Source organism: Haliaeetus albicilla, chromosome 11 (genome assembly GCF_947461875.1).
Source record: "Haliaeetus albicilla chromosome 11, bHalAlb1.1, whole genome shotgun sequence".
Lineage (NCBI taxonomy): Eukaryota > Metazoa > Chordata > Aves > Accipitriformes > Accipitridae > Haliaeetus > Haliaeetus albicilla.
The window spans coordinates 14,195,396-14,215,359 of NC_091493.1; the positions used below are offsets into that span (position 1 = coordinate 14,195,396).

Genomic DNA, 19,964 nt, shown 5'->3' on the forward strand with positions numbered 1-19,964 from the left:
ATTTTAAATTTTTGCCTCTGGCACGCTACTCAAATGCACTGCGCTAATCAGAAGCAAGTAATGATCTCCGAGATACTTGAAGCGGGCGACTAGACATATGAAAGCACCTCTAAATGCAAAATTAGTGAGAGAGCAATACATGGTAAAAATAAATAAATAAAAAAAGGGTGATGATGCTGGCAAAAGCAGTTTGGATTTGTAAGCTGAGGGTTCTGCCTGGAATAAGCAGCTAATGTGTTTATGTGCACCACTGAAGTGATAAGGGGATTCAGGGGACTCCTGCATCAGCCAGCTGCACTGACGGACTGCGGGTTTCTTTGAGCATATCACTTGTACGTCAATATACTCAGATGATGCATAAGCATTTCCGAGAGCTTTTTATACTCTCAGCAATACCTCGTCTTCTGAACAACCCAAATCCAAGATTAGGCAGGATCTAGAAAAATGGTGCAGTCCCCAAAGCATGGGTTTATCTGTGTGGAGGGGGTCTTTTATTTTTAGCAATAGTGACAGGTTTACACTCAAATATGCCTGCCCCAGGGGGGAGTGGAGGTGTATAGGAGAGAACCCCCCCCCCGAGAACTCAAGAGATGATTTAATTGTTAATTTTTTTTTTAAAGCATTAATATCTTTGACAGACAGAGTTGCAAGTAAAGATTGAGCGCTTCCTCGCTAACCACCGCATCAGAAGAAAAACTCCCGATAAGCAGATGTTGCTTAGGCAGCGATCAGCTAGGCAGTGTGTGTGCGTATGGGGGAGAGGGATGGAGATACAGTCAGGCAGCGTATGTATTAAGGCACTGTGGTGAGCGTGTGTGTGGCCGCAAGTGACGGCAAACGTGTGTGTGTGCGAGAAAATGACACAGGAGCAAACCCGAGCTGCTCCAGTGAGTATTTTGTACGCATTTTTAAGAGAAGGCAACAAGAAGCAGCCAGGGGAGAGAGACTGAAAAGGCAAGGTAGGAACGACCAGGCAGTTGCATGGCTGGGCTAACAGCAGCACAAGGTAAGAAATCCGGGCATTGGGGAAATCATTTAAAGCCATATCGATTCGCTTTGGAGGTGAGAAAAAGCAGATGCGCTCGGCTACTATGGAATGGCTCTGAGAGCAGCTACAGCCGCTGGATTTTATTTTTTAATTTTTATTTTAACAACTTCGATTCACAGAAAGCCCACGCTGTAAACCCAAACCAGCCCGCAGGCCTCACGGCGTCGTCCTCTCCCCCCAGCACCAGGAGCTGCCATCAAAGGCTGCCCACAGCAAGGCAGCGCCTTCCGCCAGCCAGGCGAACCCTCAGGCAGCGCAGGGAAGAAGGAGGGAGAAAGAGAGGGAAGGAGGGAAGGGAGGGGATCAGCGGCTGAAATTCAGAGGCTCCGGCCCTTTCCCGTGCGCGGTCAGAGGCGGCTGGGCAGAGCGGGAGTGGAGCCCGTCCATTGCTGTTGACAGGCAGCCGCCCTTCGGCCTCTGGCCTCGGCAGCGCGCAAAGCGAGGCTCCAACGCTGATGTGGTGGTGGTCCTTGCCTCTAGAAAATGGGAGGGGAGTTGTGCATGACATGGGAAAATAAGGGGGTTAAATATTCCGTAGGAAATCCTGTGTTTCGGGGGAGAGAAAGAAGGCGGTTTGTCTACAGGGAAATACTGTCAGGTGTTGCCTGCACTGCTTCCAGTGAAGAAAGCCCTGCATCAGACCGGGGCCTTGCTCTTTAGATTTGTGCAGATACCTTAGTTCAGCCGGTCCTTCATATATTTATCCAATGATATCATTATAGAATTAATACAGAGACGCTGTGGCTGAGATCTTCAAAATATTGCTTCTCCGGGAGCCAGATACCTGTGAAGGTCTGGCCTAGGTGACTTATCCTCACTCACAGAGCGAGCCTGATCCTCAGCCAAGGTTTCTGAGTCTTCTTCAGATTCAGATTTTTCTTGTGCAATCAGCTTATTCACCAGGAAAAGCATTTTCAGATCTACAAAATTCAGTTCAAACTTCATGAATAGTTACAGCTATGCAGTTCAACATTTTCTAACATTAAAAATTTTCATTTCCCATTTAAAAAGGAGCTAGACTTCACAACAGCCCAGGTAAGGGATGCTCAGGAAGAATCGAAATAGTACTGTGTTATTTCATCCAAAATGAAATTTGGTATGGTTTTATTTTCCTGGAAACAAAACCTAGGTGCACTACTGAACTAAACCCCAATTACTCTCATAGCTCTCATACCACCTTAGCTACTGTCCCATCCTTCCTGTTTTCTATACCAAGAACCTCAAGTGTAACCACATGGGGATGCATGTGTGCTTGCTCACTGGCTTGCTCTTTCCTGAACCTCTGCTGAGCAGCGTCTTATTTCTATGAATTATGAGTTCAGCTTAAAGCAGGTCAGAAAATCTCCATCAGAACAGTTTTCCCAAAGAACATAGCTTTCAGGTAGATGGAATTCTTTGTAAAAATATAAAATTCCATTTTTCCATAGAAAATGGGAATTCTGTTCAAAATTTAATACATACTTCACTGAAGATGCATGAAAAAGGGTAGAAATTTTTTTTATTGCAAATGAAAAAATCTTCCATTATGTTTTCAGTGAAAAAATAATCAAACAATGCCCTAACTGGCACTAATTCATGTTTTGTATTTGTTACACTGATAAGTGTAAATCCAGAGTAACTCCCTTGGCCTCAGTGAAGTTACTTTGATTTATACTGTTGTAAATAAGATTGAAATCTCAGTCTGTGTGGTTGGTTTTTGTGATTAATATCTTTGCCTTCCAGGTACATACAGAAAAAAACCCAAAACATCAGGCTTGATGGATTCTGGGTTGGGACTGTTGTGAAGAGTTCTAACTCCCTGTGGATTTGGTTTCAGTATCGCTGGTCAGAACACGCCAAAATGTGGGAATTTATAATTAAAAGTAAGAACATACAGCCACGTATTTAAATATAATTTACAACTATATTTTTATCAGCTATAATCTGAAAATGATCAGTGTTATACAGAACACTGGCTCAATTTTAAAGGCTAGGTCCATTTCTTCCAGTAAATTAAACACATCCTAAAATGTCTTTAGATCTGATGACAGATGAGTTTAACAGCCTCTTTGAAATACTGAAAAGTCTTTGTAAGTCTTTAGAATTATTTGTAAACCAATATATTTTCTCTTTCACTTGTTAAAAAAAGATACCCCTTTGTTTTAGACAAAGGAACAAAAATTGCCACAAGATAGGGTGAGCGTCTTGCCTTCAGAAAGCCATGAGCCATTCCTGCAGAAGCCAAACGCAGGGTACAAGGTCTTATATTATCAGAAGTACTTCAGGATCTGGATTATGAGTCAATGGTAGTTCCACTCTATGGATTCAAGTGGAGAAATTAGGTATTACTATGCAAATCCTACTTTTTATTTTTAATTCAGCTGGTTTGCAGGCCAGATCATTTCATCTAGAAGTATCAATTGAAACGATCCTGACTGTTGCACTGCTTTAGGTTGACAGGTATCAACTTGAGCAGGAGCTTTTGCAATCAGCTTTTAATGCTTTTTCAAAGTGGTGCCAAATTTTTAGACCTGATAAATAAGTAATTGTGGGTAATTCTCGTTTCCAAGGCAAATAAATAAAGTGAAGAAAACAGGATGAAGGCAAATTCATCCTGGGTGTAAAATCACTGACTTCAGTGATATTACACTAGAAATAGTTGCGGAGTAGGATTTCTTAGGCAAACAGTAACACAAATTGTCTTAAATAAGAAAGTACCTTAAATCATGCCTTAGGCAAAATAGCTCTGTTAATCCCAAAATGTTATTGCAAGAAAATTCCTTCCTTTCCACAGTGTTCTTGGGGAGCTATAAGGCATGTTACATAGTCAAGCTTCTCCAAAGAATTTATATATTTTCTTTTCTTGTTTCAGATCAATAGACTATTTTTGTGAAGCATTTTATTGGTTAATTTTTGTATTACCCTCTGCCCCACCCCCCAAGCCCCACAACCACAAACCAAACAGATTTACAAGGTTACTTAATGCAAAACTCCATGGTTTTGTCAGTTAGCTCTTGCATACGTTACAGAAAATGTCAACTCTGCTTCCCTGTCTGTAAGCACCTAAAATAATCTAGCCTCCATTTTAAATCTGGTTGTGTGAAGTCAGGGGACATTTTCCTAGAGTTACCTGAACACTAAGTAACACAGTTGTCCAGCAACAATCCTTTTTTTTTTAATTTCAGTATAGAATAAAACCAAAAGAAAATGAAGTGAAAATGCCCAGCGTAATGAAATATTGGCATTGTTTGCTTTGACTCAGAAGTTTGGTGTGAATTTTTACTTTCATTTTTCTACTCTACCCTTTCTAAAATCATATGAGAGAAAATAAACACTGAGATGACAATATTGAAATAAACCTCAAAATATTTCAGAAAAATCTCTACTGTCATTTTTTTTCCCCTGTAATTGACATAAGCAGTGGTAAATTTTTTTGACAAAATAATGTTTACAGGCAAAAAGGATTCTGTTAAATAATCTTCAGCTAGCTTCCAAAAGCAACACTGCTGTGGATAAAAAAAAAAAAAGTTCTTTTTATTTTATCCTGCTCTATTTAAGAGCCCAATATGTCTGTGTGCTGTGACCATGCCCATTTGTGACTAACCCTAGAGCCTGATAGTTTTGGGTTTGGCCCGGAGCTGAGCGATCGGTTTTTTTCCTGGCAATTGCCCTCATTTCTGAAGATGGTAGCTTTCACATGAGCAGAGCAGCCTGCTCCCTATTCCCTTCACAGCACTTCCATGTGCAAAGCAACAATCACAAAAGTCCACTCTGCTTTGCTAGTGAGGTACCACACACCAGACCCTCTCACAATGCCAGCAGTCTGAAATATTGCTGAGTAGGGGCAGCAGGAGCTGGGTCTTAATGATTTCCTCCCTCCCAATCATTTGGGTTCATTGATTTCTCTAATTAAATATGCATTCCACTTCACCATTATTCCCAATGATCCCATTTAATCTCAATGACAGGGCCAGAGATATGAGGGCCTTTGCTTACAAACCGCTTTTGACAAGCCCTTCTATTCCATAGAGGCTCTTGGATACCTCCAAGTATTAGTCCAGTGCTATTCTGCTACATCCTCCTTTCCTCATTGCCCTGTTTCCACCTACCTATTCAGGCCTCTCTTCCTTCTCCCTTTCAATTGAGCCTTCCAGTTTAGCTTCAGAGGTCCAGAGCTGCAGTTCTGATTGACAGTCGTGTGCGTAAAGCTGATTTATTTGGCCAGCGTGGCACTGCGCCAGGGAAGAGGCTGTCTGAATGGTGAAGCTGTTAAGAAACTAATTGCATGATGAACTGCAGTTACAGGACAGTCTTTACTGTTTGCTTCATCTAATCACATTTACTACCAAGGTTTTTTTCTTGTTTGTCCCTTTTCCATTGTTTGAATTGGAAGTGTACCAGGTTTACACCAGGGATGGGCTTGGCCGATTGGCTCCCAAGCCTTTATCCTTAGCTTGTAGGTCCCTTCATTTGTTAAAAGGCTCAAATACTGTCACTGCTGTGTTTCCTTGCTTTCTCATCTCAGACTGGGAGGCCTTGAACTTGCCAAGATCTAAGTTCAGCACTCTGTGTTTGTTCTGCTTGTGTTGATGGAGTCACTAATCCCTAAATGAAGGGCAGGGAGCCGCTGGGGTTAGCAATTTCATCATCTTTAACAGAGAAAACAGAATCCCTCACAACACAGGTGAGTTAATGAGAAAATTATTTCCCTCTGCCTTCTTTCAAATGTCTTTCTGAACAGTGGGTCCGAACTGAAACCTTGGGTTGCAAAATACCAGCCTGTGGGAAAAGCAAAATCAGGGAAGAACTCTGTGCCACCAGATCACCTTTAATTAGGTCATGCTTGGTTCCTTTGCAAGCAAACACACCTTGTTAGACATTTACCTAACAGAAAAGCAGCCATATCACTGCTTGCCTTTGCTGTTTCTACCTGGGGAAGAAGTGTTGATAAGGGGTGGACCTAATGACAAGCTAAATGATTCTCATCCTCAAACCACAGCTTCCATGGGGCCAGTGCAAACCACTTTTCCCCAGCCATGGGTGCCCTGCAGTAGCACCAGAAACATTGCCTCAGATAGTTTGTCACTCTGCTTGTAATGCAGCAATGATGCTGTTTGCATGTGGTTGGTGATCACGTTTTTTGTTTAAGAGGATTATGTTGATTTTGCTTATAGATATCAGGTTCAAGTCAACATTGACTCATTCTAAACTAGACACGCTGGAAGTGAAAACTTCAAGTTTCTCCTGATTCCAGTGTAAAACTTTCTCCACAGTGACCACCTGCCTCCTGGGAAATGCATACTGAAGCTGGAGCCCAGGCCACCCACTGGCATGGGGGAATGGCTGCAAATGGCATTGTGGATATTTTGCAGAGCCCTTATAAGAAATAGTTTTAGAAGCCAATCTTATTTAAGTCACTCTCATGTAACCTTTACCTGTTACAAGTACATTTCAAATTTGACATGTATCATTCAGACTCCGATTCTTAGCTGGTGTTACTCTATCTTTTCCTTTGCATAGAGTTACACTGCTCGTGTTGGTCCTTATGCCCTGTTCCCTTCCTCTTGAGGCCAATGGAAAGTCTCCCACTGACTTTGCTGAGCAGTTAACCAGACCTGCTAAACTTCAATTGTTAGGGCAATTGCCTTCCTTCTTCAGGGTCTCATTCGGCAAAGGTATATTGAAAGCAGCGTACTTGCAGCAGTCTACATGAGCATTAGGAGTTGCACCTTCTCAAAAGCTAAGAGCTTCAAATGGGAGCCTGCACCCAGCAGCAAGAAACAGCAAGCAAAGGAAAATGACAGCTGGAGCTCAATACAGAAAGTCAGTCTGACAGCTTTGCTACATCTTCCCAAAGAACTCAGAGCAAAGCTTTTGTCAGCTGAAGTCTTATTTACAGCCTCTTTTTTTTTTCCTGCAGGGGTAGAATAATTCTTAAAACAAGGTAGACTGCAGCTTTCTCCATCTCCTAAGGTGGCCACTAGTAAGAGCTCTGCAAACCAAGCAATCTCAGGTTGTTGCAAATTGCTGTCAGGTTTCTTAGTTCATGAATTTCAGCCCAAGCTCAAGGAAGTTCAGCAAATACATCCTCCTAGATCTTCCCCATATGCTTCCTTGTGTAGGAGGCTGGCAAACCTTCGAAACCCCAGGCAATTACCTTTCCTCTGCAGGGCAGCACTATTCTCAGCAATGGCATGCAGGATGACTCGGCCAACAGAAATATTTACAAAACAAGATACTGTTCCAGGCAGTTTTCAGAACTTGGACCTCTAAGTAGGAAAGGTTTGGGGAGCAAGAATTTCTGGGGAAGTGGAAAAAAGGAAATAATTAAAACAGCATCATGAGATGAGGCTTACTCTGATATATCATAAATTACAGCGGAGGGGCAGAGTTCGGTTGTCCTTGTGACACTGCACATCAATGGCCTAGGACTGCTCTGTGATATTGTGCAAAAACTAGACCTTGTGTGGCTCTCCTTGCCCTAACCATGAATTTTTCAACTCAAAGATTGATTACAGGTTTGACAAACAAGAAAATTCTACAAAAAAGTCAGATCAGGAAGGAAACCTATATGCTGCCTAGTGGGATCATAGTAATAGTAGATGTAGGTTTTGTGGAGCCTGAGGACAGTCAGAGCGTTGTAGAAACACTGCAGAAATGAGCCAGTGGCCGTGCCACTGCACTGGTGGCAGCTTTGAAGAAATCAGATCAATATAGTAGATTTCTCCTACATGGTCAGTACCAAGAGTACAAAATGAATTGGACATACAGAAACCCATTTTCCATCACTGGTTGTTCATGTATCCCCCTCCAAACCCTCACATAGCTTGACCTGCACATCCTCCTCACATACCACACTCCCCCAAAAGATTAGCAGTGCTTATCTTGTGTGTGCACAGGTGCGCATGCACCCGGCAGGCTTGGACAGGGAGTTACTGTCCAGCCCCCAGTCATTTTTCTGGGTCCTCCTTAAAAGCAATTAGCAGCTACCCCCTCTAACATCAGAGAGCAAATTCAATCATGGAATAACTCTCCTGCAATCGGTACAATTAGCAGGAATGCATTTGACCCCAGCTTCACCTTCTCCGAAATGCAGTTCCTGGTACAAAGTGTTGCACTGCGTTTGAGAGTGACGTGTTATGAGTAACTGGATGTCAGGATCATTATGTGAAAACAAACAAATCCCCAAATAACTGGGAAGTCTTGAACCAGAAATTGGCATAATAAAGATAGAAATAATTCCTATTTTCTCCTTTCTCATGGTATAAAACCAATGCAGTGCACCACAGCCCTAACCCCAAACGTGTGCCATTACCTGCAACGTCTTACAATAGCACAGCCAACGTTGGGGTTTGGTGGACGCTGCAATGCGGAGATGTAAGTCTCTACTTGCACAGAGAGAAAGTCTGAAACACTTCTCCCTGGTGTCACAAGGAAAGTGAAAACCTTTTGTTTCATACGTATTTTTCTTATGGAGCAAGGTATTTTAAAATTTTCTTATTTTTAAGGAAACAGCAACAAAAAATCATCTGGCTAGGCTTGCACTACTTCTCTAATCATGTGTAGATAAGAACCACCTATCTTAGGGATAGGAGACTTGGTTTTCTAACTAAGAAAAAAAGCACTGGATGCCCAGCAGTCCTGAAGTGCTTGCATGTCACAGCCAGTCTCACCTGTGGTTTACTCTGGGAACAATATTCTTATTTCTTGAGAAGGATATGCGATTTGTGAGGCACTTACTTTTCATTAGAGGGATAAGGAAAAAAAAAACCCCAACCTCTGAGAGGGAGCCAACTCCTTGTCTATAGGGGAGTCGAGGTCAAGATGACAAAGTATCTCTCTGAGATACCATTATTCAATTATTGCTCAAAGTATTTGTGAAAATGGTGTATTCCTTTAAACTAATGAGTTGCACAGTGCTCTTTTGTCTGAAAAATGCAGGTGCTGTAGAATAAGCTGTACTTCTTTACTTAGGAATACGGCCATTTCTTTCTTGCTTTACTTATTTTTGCCCATAAGAAAACTTGTCTTCCAGCCACACTTGCACAATTGTGGTCCACCTTCTCTTTTTTCATTTTCTTTCTGACTTTCAAAGAATCCTTTCTGCCCTGTGTCAGACTACACTGCTCCTGTGATGCATGTACAGAGACCTCTCCTCCACGTCATATGCAGTCTAATCCTTTTCCCTGAGCATCATTTGCACAGTAATCCCTTTCCTTCTGTGACACAAGCACAAAACTCCCTTTCCTCCACTGTCATGTGCAGAACAATCCCTTACTTCTAGTGGCACACAGGCAGCAACCCTTTCTCTTCTGTGCCGGACACAAAATGATCATACTCTAGCTTTCCTTCAACATAAAATTGACAGGGCAGCCTTTATGTTATTTCTACAAAGAACACACTGCTGTCCTTTTATTCCCAATTTATCCAAATATTAACCTTCATCTGACCAGCGAGCAGTATGAAATACCATGGTTAAAAAAGCAAGCAAGGTATACAGCCCAAATCTTTTTCTATGTTTTAGAAAAACTTCAAAAAATAACCCCAACTTTTTCAAATGTTGGAAGAAAGAGGCAAAGACAAGTATATGGATATTCTAGCATTTTCCCCGTTACTCTTTTTTTCCCCCTTTTACTCCCCTCTTTTTCAATGATACAATGGGAAAAAAAAAGCAGGGGGGAGGGGAGCAGGAGGAAGGAATAGAAAGCTGGAGGTGACTTAGAACTTGAACACAAACTTAGTCTTTTAAATAGCTCTGGCTTGCGTGCTTTACAAGGTGAAAGATTTTTTTTTTTTTAAAGTTAAAAAATGTTTTGGCTTAACCCCCCTCCTTCTACTGCAGCAGACCAGTTACCACACCAAATCAGAGTGAGAAGGCAAGAGACTAGTGACCAGGACTGCTAAGTGTCATCAACCAAACAAGTCATTCAGCCTGCTTTTCTTTAAGCCTTATCCAAACTCAGACACATACCTGTTTAACCAGGGCTTTAGAGCCTCCTCCAGCCAGGAGAGCCCTGTCCACAGCTCATCTCCTGGGCAGCTGCAGCAAGACAGGAAGCTGATGAGGCTGGGGAATGAGTACCCTCATTTGATATCCTCTTTACACAGCAGTTTTGCATTTGGTGATGATTTGGGCTTTAAATAATCCTGTTTATTTCTTTGGCCTGCCTATTTCCACCCTACTGCCGCAGCATGCTTTCAAGATAGGGCTCAATTAATTAAATGCTAAGTCTGACCCTTTGCAGACACGCTAAGTTTAGACCCATTGATTCTAAATTGGCTTTGTCTGCTATCAGAGTGGCGTACATTTGTCAGGGTTGGTCTGACACTGTATCTTTGGTTAGCTACACACAAATTCCTTGCAACAGGAACACTGGCTAATACCTCTAGGTGCTCCTGTGTTTGTAATATGCTTTGACATCCTCTGTGGCTGGTGCATTTGAAGCGTGAGATTTGCTGTGTTTGCTCCTAGAGTAGCTGCAGTATGTGCCATTAGCTCTTGATTGGTACTAGCCACAATGGCTGCTTGAACAAAATTCAGGGTGGAAAACCAACACCACATTTTTTTGAACAAAGATAGTAATTATGGTAATTGTATCACTTCAGCATTTTTCTTGCCTGTGTTTATGAACAAGTGGTATGAGCCCATGAGAACAGCAGCTTCTTCCCTTCAAATTAATTCCTGCTTTGGAATAGCAGGATAGATATGATAAGACTTTCAGTTTGGTATGTTTTCCTCTGCATCTTTTCAGTGGTGCATTATACATTCACCACAATTCTTCACCTCTACTGTCACTTTTATGGCAGTGTTTTCCTTTTCCTCCTCAGTCATGGGCATGCTAATCTTCTGTGTCACAAGCAGCACAACCCCTCCTTTATATGGGCCCCTCCTCCCTGTGCACGGTCCTGGATTATGCAGTTAAAAGAAAAAATCATTTCACCTACAAAATATAAAACAATGTCATTGTTCCTGTTGCTATTTTTATTTCCATTAACCACTAAAACCAGTCTGGACTGAATAATTAAGCAGCTATTTGTGTCATGGGTTTCAATGCTGAATGTAACCCATTAACCCCATAGGAGCAAGGTCCTTGAATTCTGAATAATTCTGGGAGTAAACTGTGATGAATCAGGGCTGAGATAAGGGCCAGGCATCTTTAAAAAAATCTGGAGCATGTTCTTGGCACTCAAGGTTTGTTCTGTGTTGCAAGCAGTTTCTGCTCTTCCTTTTTTTTTTTATCTTCCCCCATTCAACTGAATCCCATGGGAAATGCAGAAAGAATCTACTTAGAAAAAGTGTTTGCTATAGTTAATTCCATTATTGTCTAATTTATGTATATTTATTTTTTTTTTCCCCACTGAAAATATTTGTATGTAAAGAGCACCTTACCATTCTTTGGGGCTCATCTGTTCATACTGCTTATTCTGTAGTTGAAATCGTCATAAATCTCACTCTGGTTTCATTTTTCCCCTCAAATAGAGCCTTGTTAGCTGTAACTACTCTGGGACATGCTCCTCTGAGGTGGATGCAGTGGATATAACATGGTTCAGTGAGCACAATCAGTAGCAATATTCCTGGCACCAGTATGAGCGTGCTGGCCTGTCCTTACCTAGCAAGCTGTGTGGCCAAACTCATCTGTAAACTAAGGGTGGGCAGCCCTCTCCTACTACATTAGCTGCTGCTGGAAGCAAAGGACTGAATGTTTTTTACATGAAACAATGCATTTTAAGATCTCTTCCTGAACAGGTATTTGGGAGGCAGAATGACAGCTCTACCCATAGATGCACAGCTCTGCAAAATAAAAAAAAGAGTTAGTACCCAGTTACAGTCTACAATGTATGCCTATAGGCATACATACCATGCTCTTCAGGTAAAAAAGTGTGAGGTTAAGACCAGCATTTAATCTGGTCTACTGCGTAAAAGGAGCCATACAATTATTTTGCCCCATAATTTGTGTATCAGCCCCAACCACTTCTAGCTGAATTGCACTGTCCCTTTCTGAGAGATGACCGGCTCTGATTTAAGGACTCTGACTGATGGAGAACTTTCCCACATCCCTTTGTGATCAATTACAAAGTTTAGCAAAATTGACTGCTCACAGTTCTCATGGCTACAAAATACTTGTCAGCCATCTTGTGTATTGACATAAGCCACATGTGTAGTCAGCGATGTGAACGGGGCTTCTCACACGAGTAATGGCGGTGAGAGCAAGCCCTGTGCTGGGCCTGTTGATTCAGGAAATGCAGACTTTCAGGTTCGGAGGAGGAACTCAGCCTGGGATTGCTGCTGGTCAGAAGGACTGACACCACCGCTTCATCCAGTGCTCTTCAGTGTTGGAAACTTTTGTGCTTACTGACTCATCTTCCCTTTCTCCACCTGAGACCACAAACTATTTCTCAAATTTTAAACCGCTTACCTACTCTGGTTGGAGAGCAGATGAAAATAAATGAATAAAAATGAAAAGTGCATTACGTGTAACATCCCCTTCATTCAATGCTAGCTGTGTCGCGAGACCCTATCAGACAAGGGGCCAAATCCTGAACTGTGGGGAAGCAGAACTTGAAGTACATAAATATTCTTTCTATACTTTAAGAAAACATGTACAAACTGAGAAAAGTAGGTATAGCCTTAAAAGATAATGTTGTGAGAAAAATCATGAGCATATTCAGATGTCTGAAAATATATCCTCAGTCTGAAAAACAGACTGAACAAACCTAACTAGATATAATCAGTTAACATTAGTAATGCTATGTAAGCCCAGAGTAAGCGCCAACCTTTAATGATTGGTTGTGAGACATATTCCAGAATATAGTACATTAATATTGAGCTTTGGTTTTATCACAGGAACATAATAACTGCTAGGGACAAAATACTGCAGAGAGGTAAAGGAAGAAAATGAAACCACTGTTTTTCAGGTCACAAAGAGTCTTAGGTTTTCTTACAGTATCTTTAACTGAAGTCAGTTTTGAGCAACTAATAACCTAGCACTTTGCAGGACAGCATAGAACCGCAGCCTGATGATGAGTGTAGGAATGAGGGCTGACTAAGGAAATGTGAGAGCATTTGCAGGAGAGGAACCTTTGTTTCTTTAAGAAAATTTTGCATTATACTAATGCAAAGGTAAGTTGCTTACGGTACCTAACGTGAAATCGATGAGCGTGCTGGTAAAATCTTGTAGTGAAGCTTAGAGATCTTTGCAATATCCAGAAGCGTACTTTCCCCTTTGTCTTTCTCTCTCTTCTTCAATATCGCCTTTTCTCTCCCTGAGGAAGAATCAATAATTTAATTCTGACTAATATACAGAAAGTCTCCTACAACCGGGATGGTTAACTTATAATGAGATGTTTTATGAGCCACCGTCTCGGTTTGACTAAATGCCTTTTGTGCAGCTTTAGCCTTGCTTTACAGACCTGTAAGAACGTACTTAAGGCCTTACGATTTAAGCAGGAGCTGTAGTCGATGCTGGAGAGTCAGGGGGCCTCCTGAAGCAAGCTACTGACCTGCAAAACACCATCGCCTTGGGAAAATTGCACTGGTGCGAAACCTAGAAGAAAACACAACCACAACAGAAACCAGCATGCACATCTGTGAGCTGCCTCCTGCTCCTCATAAACGAGAGCTATAAACTCATTGCCAAAAATTGAAAAAGCCCTCAACTAATCCTCTAAAATAGACCACTTGAAACAGCCAAGAGAGCTGCTGTTTGACTTGTACAGGAAACCCTGTTTCCACTTTCTCCACAGAAATAGCAGGAATGGAGAAGGTCCGATGCTAACAGGCCCCATCCCCAGCAGGCCAAGCCCACCCACTTGCTAGGGAGGCTTTTGGTTGACTTCAGCCACCCTTGGTGCGGAAACATAGAATAACTGAATCAAACCGCTACAAAACTAAACTGCTGATGTATCCAACCCAAGCTGCGAATGGCCAAAGGCTGAGACGGCCAAACTGCCTCAACCTCTATACACTAGGAGCAGTGCTGATTTGGGCTCCCACTGCGCTGTGCCGGTGCTGAGCCTGGAAGGGGTGGGTGCTGCCGGGCTGTGGGGCTGTGGCAGTGGAGCACTTGCAGGTTGGGTGGCTCTCAGTGGCTTGTGAGCTCAGGCTGAACCCCTGCAGTCTTTTGCCGCTTTAAGAGCCAGCTTGTTCTCTGAAGCAGTAGAGGCACGTGCTGCTGGTCGAGAAGGACCCTGGCTCAGCCTTGGGCCAAGATGGCAGGTGTCATACTTCCATCTCTGGTGCTGCCACAGATGTCAGGCCCAAGGACCCAGTGCCAGTGGATGTTTCACTAAGCAGGGATGCCGTGGATGCTTCTCGGGATGTAGGGTCAATAAGCTGTGCCTTCACGTATGGAAATGCAACATATGTTTCAGAAGGGCTGGAGACTACTAATGAGAGCCCCTGTGTTGTACATCACCTGCCGCAGCGACAGGTTCATATCTAGACAGATAGATGTGTGCTTCTCAAGGAGTAGGTTGCAGTCTGGGGGAGCACTCTGCGGGCTCCGTGTTTACAGAAAACGGCAAACAGAAGATGGCTGTGGTGTTGGAGAGGAATCACGGCACAGTTGCACAAGTCAGTCTGGTATCAAAGTATTAGAGAATAAATTGCACTACCCCCAACCTTAAGGGCTGCAGATAATGCGCAGCAATGAAGTTTTATCTGTGCTCAAGTACATATTTTTTATGCAGCTAAAGCTATGTCGCAGATGTTCTTCACTAGAATAGATTTCGCCTTCGGTAATCCTGTATTAATCTGCTGGTAGAGCTATATCTGCATTATTACCAGTGGGCTCCTTGCGGCGAGGAGCCTCTGCTCACTGGGGGCACGGCCGCCCTGCGCCTCCCTTTGCGGAGCTGCAGCTCGGAGTTCAGGCTTGCGTGTGCCGGGGGGAGCACCCCGCACGGCCCCCGTGTCTATTACCACTACAGTGCTCTGCCAGGAGAGGGAGCTAGGACTCTGAGATTCAGTGGCCTTTGATGTTTTCCGTTCACAAACCATGAAGGTGTTGCGGCAGTCCAACGCTAACGTAGGCGTTGCTGTTCGGCTGGGTGGGTGTTGAGGGGGCTCATGATTCTCCATGGAGGCTACGTACTGCAGAAGGGGTTTGGTTCCTGCTGCATCCCAGAGGACTCTTTTGAGGCTCCGAACCGTGTTTTGAGGCTCCTGGTCACTTTTACTGACTGCTTTCCCAGGTGAGCTCCAATGGGAGTCTGGACTTGGTGAAAGTGAAGCGAAGCCCACAAACCAAGGAGCATGCTATAGGTGCAAAACCACTGAAATGCAACCACTGCTGGAGTGGACGTGGCAACCAACGGAGGCATAGCAAGGCAAGCTAACAGCTGGGAGGAGGGAAAATTTTTGGTTAAGGGTACCAGGTGGCACACAGATGTTTGACAACATTTCTTTTAACTTAGAAACACGTCAGCCTTCTTCCCCCTGCAGTATATGTGTTTCATTTTGAACAAGTAACTGGCAGCTGGAGAAAGTTATTAGAAAATGCTGTCTATGTTCCAGCACTTGCAACAGCAGCAGAATTACCTGTTTGTCCTACTCTGCCCAAGCTTTCTGCCTCCTTTTTTAGATATTGTTGGCCTCAAGTCAAGTTTTGCTTAAGTTATGTATCAGAAGGGGAGTAAGTGGAGCTCCCAGCTTGTTTAAAGAGTAGAAAAGGGAGCTTAAAGCTGGCAGAGATACCAACGCCAACTACTGTCTAGGTTCTGGATGTGGTTGGGCCTGCTGCTAAGAAAACAGGAAAAAAGTGAGAAAACAATTCTTAAAAATGTGAAAAGAAGCCAATTCTACAGGGCTTCACTCTGTGCTCAAATGTCTGTAAGTGCTGATAAAAGAGCGCACGTGATGAGAAAGTGCTGTGTCATTATCAAAGGCCCTTTCAGTCTTATTTTCATTTCAGTTTTCTTCAAGTGCTGGAGTCTGGCAAGGGAAGGAGAATAACCTCATTTCATCTTGGAACTAATGAGATGTGGTCACTGACTAATCTGCCCTCTTTTCCTTCAAGGTGGTGGATAGAGAGTTGTGCTTCCCTCCTGTTTTCTACCTAATTTGAAAGCAAGAACAGAGAAAAATGGTGACAATTTTGGAGGCTAGAAGAAGAGCTCCTCAAATGGTGCTAGGCTCTGTTAGCACAGAGGTGCCTAGGTGCCAAGCTAGAGAAAGGATTGTTGAGTGATAACACGTTGGGAGCAACCACTGGAAATTGTGAACAGCGAGGGAGGCTTCTTCATAAGAAGTGCATTTTGTCGGCTCTGTTACGATCACAAAAATCCTGTGATCTTCTGATGCCCTCAGCCTACATTACCCCATGGTCCAAGAGGTCGGCTTTGCCTGCTGGCTGCTGGAAGGCACCAGCAGGCACTGCAGAGCACCGGGACAGAAGCTGCTCCCAGAAGCATGGCAAGTGGTCATCAGGGTGCAGGAATCGTTTGGTAGCCAGGCCCCCAAGTTTATGGCTCTAACCATTTCTGTCCTTGCAAAGGGCTCTAACTGATAAGGATGACTGGTCTGGAGTTTTGCATGCAGGAGCTGTGGTTGTGACTTCCCATCTCTGCACCAGCCAACAAGTTATTATAAAAATAAATACCTCAGTGGCAGCAGCAGCATCCCCAAGGGCCTATTTACTTCCACTGGCATGAACTAATTCCTGCAGAGGAGCTCAAGCCAAATCCTGCAGAGACCAGCGGGAATCTCTCCAGGCTCTTGCAAAGGCAGTTTGCACACTGGAGAAAACATTGGTGCTTGGTCATATTTATCGCCATGTCAGTTAAAACATGTTGTCAGTTAACACCTTTTCTAACACAACATATATTTTCTAAAGCTGAAGGAAAGTGAGCTTTTTTACCTCCTTTTATTTTTCAACTAGTTATTCTGATTTACTTCTGAAATTGCACAACACACTAAATGGTGGTTCATGGAGTGGCCAGGGATCAATTATTACCTTTTCATGTGCAAACTGATCCTAAGGTATCTATCAATCTCTTGTAGTCCAATTTCCAGAAGATATGCCCAATTTCATAAAACTGAAAACATATAAATGAAGCTAAGACAGGACGACATATGCTTTCCTTGGCTTGTTCTCTAAAAGATGTTTGATGGGTGAGTTTATTATCCGTAGGAAGAATGAACAAGCCAATACACCCTTTTCAAGGTTTGCAGGTGCCTTAATGTAACTTGCTCATTTAATTTGGATCTATATACCTCATGAGAAGGGCAGAAGATTTTCATTTTCAAGGCCTTATTTAGCCATAAAATGTGTATCACGTTAGCTAAGAGCAGGTCTATGAATTTCATTTTATTTGGTGACAGGGGAAATAGGGATGTATATATCACCCTTTCAGTAACTGCTATTAAAAGGTGCATGTTTCATGAAGAAACAGTGTATTCCATGTCATAACATCTTTCGTGAAATAAAATTCAGGGCATTTGTAGTATACGTATATGAAAAGTATCAGTTCACTCATATGTTAAGAGTATGAGGAAAATATAAGCCCCTTTTGTGACTGGAACTGGTCACACCTGGAAAATTAGGATGGATTTTGCTGGCTGTAACAAAGTCAGTAGGAGATTTTCTACGGCCTCAATGGGGCCAAAAATTCTCCTAGATTTCATACTATTATAGATATCGTACAATTTAGCCACCAAGGTCATTAAAATGCTATAATCCCTAGTGTGATACATGATGGGGTAAAAGCACTTACAAAGGTATTGCTTTCTAAACTGGTGTAATTATGGTAGTAATTCCCAAAGAAGGAGTATTGCAAATGCATTTCCAGTTCCAGTTTCTCAATTTTTTTGTCAGTGTTCATTACAGTAGTGATATGCTTGTGTCTAAATCTTGTTGATGTCCTTCCAGAGGGCACTAAAAACCGTAAAGTAAGTAAAGAAAAATTTAGTTGGTGATTCTGACTGGCTGCTGAATTGCCGCCTTTTGAGCCCTGTTCCTCAGCTCATAATCTATAATGTTTGCTCTTATATTACACAGACTGCTCACTCTTTGTTTATATTAATCCACTTACAGTTTGTCTAACTTAAAGGGAATTAGGGGGGGGGGGGGGGGAAAGCAATCCCTCCCCTCACCAGAATTGGATGATTTGGGGCTAACAAGCCTGAAAGAGCTGTCAACACTTAGCTGTATTTTCAGTCCTCAGGAAGTTTGCAGCCAGGGCAAAGCCACCCTGTGGGGCAGTGCGGTGGGGGGCAGTGGGGGGCTGGTGGGGTGGGGGGCTGGCTTCGGTGGGGCTCAAGTGACAGTGTGTGGGGCTCAGGCACCAAATCTCAGGGCAGAGGGTCTACCCCTCCTAGCAGTGCACAGGGCAGGGTCCTGAAAACCTCTTAAGGTGCCAAAGAAACACATTGAGTCGTGAACCCTCCTTTTCCAGTCTTAAGAAGGGGATGGACGTACAGGTCTCTGAATTATGGCAACAAAAGGTTCAAGCTGAAATAAACACCAAAGTCTCATACAGGGTGAGGAGAGTGCTTGACTGTTTCCTGATGGTGATCCTCTCAACAGTGATGAAAATCAGCTAGAGGTAAATAAAATTAAACGTTCTCTTTATGGTAAATGAGAAACCTGATCTTAGTGCCCACTTATTTTTAACCTCACAGTTGCACTCTATTTGTCGACAGCCTGGGTGGGGGAGGCAGAGGTGCTAGAGGCTCTGGTATTTTGTTTTTCCCAGGGCTTGAAATTGGCTTTGGGTGCTGCGTACCTGGGTGATAAATGTGTTTCCATCTTCTCTGAAGATGCCTAGCATCTGCATTTCTCTTTGCTCTGTAAAGCCACTTCCTTTCCACTGCTTAACTAAGCTCTCAGATGTTATTTGAACAAAGAGGTGCTGTTATTTAGGCAAGAAAACCAGAAATAAGCCCAGTGTATTTATTCTCTTCCTTCAAGTGTGTCAGTCCTTTGACTAACGGTGACAAGATTTCTGTTCCTGTTGAGTTGCTAGCTTCTTCACAGGTGCTACCAAATAAATACATCAGTTTGGAAGATGATTTCTTACAACTGTCTGGCAAATTGCAGTGACACTGTCAACTCATTTCTCATACGCCTTTATCAGATAGCTACCAGATTAAAGACTAAATGAACAATACTTACTTGGATTAGATTTGAAATGGTCACTGGGTTCACTGTGATTTTATATCTCCTCATCAGCCCCTGGAACTATGCAGTCACCAACATAACACGTCGCAAAAAGGAGCTTGGCGTCTTCTAAGCTGGAAGGAAACTTGCAAATAATAACATTTCATTTAAATACACCTCCTGAAACCCTGGTGGTGTTTCAAATAGATTACCGGTTTGGACTTTCAGAAACCATGCAAGTGTTTCTTACTGACGATCGCAAAGAATTAAAAGCATACAACATTTATGTCTCACAATTTGATAGATTCTTTTGTAGTAAATAAAGCCAGGATTTTCTATTTTTCTAGTAGAGAATTTTGTTGATGTTTAGTACATTAAGTGCATATAGTACACAAACAGTAATCCATGTTTACAGCTTTTTTGAAAGTCCACAGTTAAAGAGACATGGAGGTGAGTTGATGTAATACTGAGCTGGGATTCAAAGTGATATCACCATGCTCTAGAACAGATAACAATAATCTGTCTGTGACAGACACATTTCTTCCACAGTTTTCGGATTTAATTTTTTTTTTATTTTTGACTTGTGGCTTGTACTGCCAAGAAGCAACCGCATTCTACCCAGGATCTCCAATATTTACACAGAGGATGTTGCAGCCCCTTGATGAATGTGGCAGGCAGTGGCATAACCATCTGAAGAAGGTGACAAGATTTAGTGTGAATAGTTTTGTGGTTTGATCCTCCAAATAATAATAATAATAATAAAAATGTAGTAGTATAAGTTATCAGCATTATTCTCCAGCTTACATTCCTTCCACACTGAAAGAAGCTGTGGTGAAGTT

The 19,964-nt window shown here is 42.7% G+C and overlaps 1 long non-coding RNA gene across 4 annotated transcripts; it reads right to left on the bottom strand.

The window, feature by feature from the left end:
* Positions 1-2,903: 2,903 nt before the first annotated feature.
* LOC138687708 (uncharacterized) lies at positions 2,904-18,218 on the bottom strand. 4 transcript variants are annotated; one of them, XR_011326829.1, is made up of 5 exons: positions 16,627-18,218; positions 13,465-13,572; positions 13,167-13,291; positions 7,185-7,328; positions 2,904-5,304 (listed from the first exon to the last, which is right to left on the bottom strand). It is a non-coding gene; the product is annotated as an uncharacterized lncRNA (long non-coding RNA). The 4 variants fall into 4 exon arrangements; XR_011326828.1 differs by lacking the exon at positions 16,627-18,218 and having other exon boundaries at positions 13,465-15,122; XR_011326830.1 differs by lacking the exon at positions 16,627-18,218 and having other exon boundaries at positions 2,904-3,342; positions 5,137-5,304; positions 13,167-15,122.
* Between the last annotated feature and the right edge of the window lie 1,746 nt (positions 18,219-19,964).